The sequence below is a fragment of the Mirounga angustirostris genome, unplaced genomic scaffold, assembly GCF_029215605.1.
Source record: "Mirounga angustirostris isolate CCGP_5_RB_7025 unplaced genomic scaffold, mMirAng1.0.hap1 SCAF_5, whole genome shotgun sequence".
NCBI lineage: Eukaryota > Metazoa > Chordata > Mammalia > Carnivora > Phocidae > Mirounga > Mirounga angustirostris.
Genome location: NW_026991713.1, coordinates 74,087,345 through 74,091,379, shown reverse-complemented (window position 1 = coordinate 74,091,379; position 4,035 = coordinate 74,087,345). Strand labels below are relative to the sequence as shown.

At 34.9% G+C, this 4,035-nt stretch overlaps 1 non-coding gene across 1 annotated transcript; it reads right to left on the bottom strand.

Annotated features, from left to right (window-relative positions):
- Nucleotides 1-3,530: 3,530 nt before the first annotated feature.
- On the bottom strand, nucleotides 3,531-3,603 carry LOC123845165 (small nucleolar RNA SNORD112). Its single transcript, XR_006790998.1, has one exon. It is a non-coding gene; the product is annotated as a small nucleolar RNA SNORD112 (small nucleolar RNA).
- Between the last annotated feature and the right edge of the window lie 432 nt (nucleotides 3,604-4,035).

The following is a 4,035-nucleotide window of genomic DNA, read 5'->3' as shown; positions in this document are numbered from 1 at the left end:
TTAGACATGTCTATTCTCTGATGCTCCTTCTAGGTTTGTTGTCACCAGAAGTTTCTTTCTGACACTTTCCCCTATAGTTCCCAGTCTTGTTGGCTCCAACCTCTTGCTTGCCTCTGGTTAAGTTCAAGTTCTTCTTTCCTTAATTTTGCAAAACAATTTAGCTCTGCCTCTTTCTGTTGAAACTGATATATCAAAATCCAAGGAAAAGATTAGCAAAAGACAATTTCATTAAAGAAAAAAACCAGTCAGGGGCGCCTGGGTGGCTCAATCGTTAAGCGTCTGCTTTCAGTTCAGGTCAAGATCCCGGGGTCCTGGGATTGAGTCCTGCATCGGGCTCCCTGCTCCGCGGGAGGCCTGCTTCTTCCTCTCCCACTCCCTCTGCTTGTGTTCCCTCTCTCATTGTGTCTCTCTCTGTCAAGTAAATAAATAAAATCTTTAAAAAAAAAAGAGAAAAAAAACCAATCACAGCAAAAAGCATTGTCCTGAAGCAGTCACAGTTTATCTACTTTTAAATCTGTGCATCTGCATGTAACTGAGATGGTGGCCAAGACTACCTCACCTCTCCTCTCCTGCACTGCTATGTGTTCATGCTCTTCAGAAGGTAAATGGTTGTTTTTTGTTTTTGTTTTTTTAAAGATTTTATTTATTTATTTGAGAGAGAGAGAGAGATAGCGAGAGAGAGCATAAGCAGGGGGTAGGGACAGAGTGAGAAGGAGAAGCAGACTCCCTGCTGAGCGGAGAGCCGGGACATGGGGCTCAATCCCAGGACCCTGAGATCATGACCTGAACTGAAGGCAGATGCTTAACAGACTGAGCCACCCAGGTGCCCTATCCCCTCGTTTTATAAAATCTTTTGCTTGCAATTTCTCTTTAAAATTTATAAAAATAATTTTCTGATATCAAGTATTTTTTTAAGTGTGATATTTTTTAATGCAGTATGTGGCATAATTTATTTTACCGAAGTCCTACTGTTGGACATGTATCTATTTACTTAATCTGACAGTGTTTGATATAAACAGGGGAGGTTTTCTATTTGCTTTATCTCAACTAATGTCTGATCTTATGTTATCTTGTTATGTAATTTATTGTTTTTAATGGTTTCTTATTGTTTTCCTTCTTTTTTTTTTATCTTTTGCTATATGGACTACTTTGCTTTCTTCTTTCAATTTAGAAGGCATAAACTTTTTTATTTTAGTAATACTGGTTTTTAGGTAACTATAATATAACTATTATTTTCCTTGAATATTTGTGTCTAAGCATGTATTAACAACCTCCATATATCATGATAAATTCAACTGGCCTTTCTTCTTCCATATTTTCCTAATTTCATTTCTAGTTTTTGTTTGTACTATGACTTCTCTGTTCTTAAGTTCTTTGTTTTTTATTCTTTTCTCATTTTGTTGAATTACTTCTTCAAATACTTTGTATTAAGTGTACGTGTTATACTATACTTTCTGGTTGCTTGAACATCTAAAAATATCTTTTTTTGTCCTCATAGTTGAATGCAAATTTAGTCTTGTACAGATTATTTTATCACATTATTCTCTCTGCAAAACTCAGAGCACATTGTTCTACTTTCTGATCTTAAGAATAAGTTCAATGAAGTTTGGGGATACATATGTCCTGTATCATACCCACAATTTGGAGGGGGAAGAATGTGCCACTGTTAAAATGTGGTTAAATTTTCAAAAATACAGGTAGAAAGGGATGTAAAAAGATAAATCATGTTTTTGTCTGCTATGTGGCAAAGTGAACACTGGAATATTTTTAGCCAGAAAGAAAATGAAAATAACACAACTGATTCTGGTACTTCTATCTCACCTTCTCTGTCCTACGTATGTCCTGCCTACATGCCTGTTTAAGCATACTTGCTTGTTTATGATGACATTGTACAATGTTATCATGTAAGACACATTAAAATCTCCTAAATCTCAGCTGTGGTCAGGTGACATTTATTTCTTGACCATAAAATGAGCATTATTTCAGTGTTTTAGTTCTTAAGATAATATTCCTATAAAATTGTGCAAATTTAAAATAGAATTATAAAGACTGGAATGCTGTATGACATTGGTAGCTAGATTCTTTTGGGCTTATTTAGTTGTTTCTGGCAGAAATATTGATGTACAAATAAATGACAGCTGTCAGTTCGTGCAAGATAGCTGGATTAAATGCCAAAATTTGTTTAAAACAAACTTCTTAAATTTTATTGTTGTTGAAGAGACAAATGGAAAAATTCAAAGAAGTTATAATGAATGTCAAATAAATCAAAGTTAATTTAAATAAGATCTGTGCTAATATTTATGGTATCTACATAAATTTGAATTTTAATGGTGATTTAGAAAACCCACCTTTTGGATTGAACAATGATAAGGCTTTGTAAAGAATAAGAGAATTCCAAAATACTCTGAATTAAAAAAAAATTATCTGACACTAAGCATTTGAAATTCGGGCATTTTGTTTCCCAAAATTTGTGTGAAGAAGGCAAAGATGTAGCATGTAAGAAATGATATTGTTTGCTGAAAACACATTGAATTATATATCATCATGGGTTATATGAAATAATGTTTCAAAAATGTAACTTGGCTAATAATTGGAGTGATTTGCTGAAACTTGCTTTCAGATTCACATGTTATCTTTTCCTTGAAACTTCTGCATTGTATGTTAAGAGCTGGGGCTTTTGCTCTAAGGGTGCCAAAGTAAGAGTATAGCTATTTCCCACTTCCTGTTCAAAAGTAGGAGCATTGACTAGAGACTAAACCATGGAGGAGGGTAAAGAGGAATTATGTAAAAGCAAAAATCCCCAAACCAAACAAAAAAGCAAACATCAAAACTAATATTTCAAAGTTATAAATAATAAAACAAACATTTTTAGATTAAACATTTTGTGAGACTAGTTATGAAACTTTTTTTTTTTTAAAGGTTTTATTATTTGACAGAGAGAGACACAACGAGAGAGGGAACACAGGCAGGGGGAGTGGGAGAGGGAGAAGCAGGCTTCCCATGGAGCAGGGAGCCCGATGAGGGGCTCAATCCCAGGACCCTGGGATCATGACCTGAGCCGAAGGCAGCCGCTTAACGACTGAGCCACGCGTGCGCCCCTATAAACCATGTTTTATAATATAAGAGCACTCTCCCCAATCTCTATTCCATTGCCAGTTTTATATGGCAGCCCTTCGGCCAGCACTGCTACTATCCTTACTCTTTCTTTCATTTCTCCATTGTCTATACAACCACTGAGACTGTGGTGGTAAATACAATGAAACAAATTTATTCAAAAGGGAATATGGGTATGGAGGAAATGGGGACAGTGGGGGAATGAACACAGATGTAATTATTGATCCTGGTGGAAGAGGGATTGAAAAAGATCAGTGCCTGTTCATTCTTGCATTTATTATTTTAGGTCATAAAATTAAATTTTTATCTCTGTTTAACAGATTCCACTAAGCATATTGATCCACTAACCCAGTTTTCTGAACTGGGGATGTGATTTATAGGATTTAACAGGATAGATGTTAATTAATTAATTTTTAAATGGACCTTAGTTGCACAGAATTGTGTTAATCATAATGCTTGGTTTGTAGACAAATTATCTTCATTGGTCCATGCAAGATCCTCTTTTATGTTTATAGGTATGGTACATATGTGTATTATTAATATAAAGAACATCCATAAACTCACAACTTAATCAAGAACTAGACTATTTCTAGTTATTTATACCTATACATTTATTCATCTTTATTCTGTTCTTCTAGCTCCCACTTCCAAGTAAACACTACCCTGGATTTTTTGTCATTCATTTTCTCTCTCTCTTTCTTTGTAGCAACAGCTTTATTGGGATACAATTCATATACCAAAAAATGCATCCACTTAAAGCATATAATTAATTTTTTTAGTGTATTCACATACTGGTACAATCATCACTACAATCAATTTTAGAATATTTTCATCATCCCCAAACTAATCCTGTGCCCTTTGCAGTCCTCCCCATGCTCCTCATCCCCTGCAGCTCCAGGCATCCACAAATCTACTTTCTGT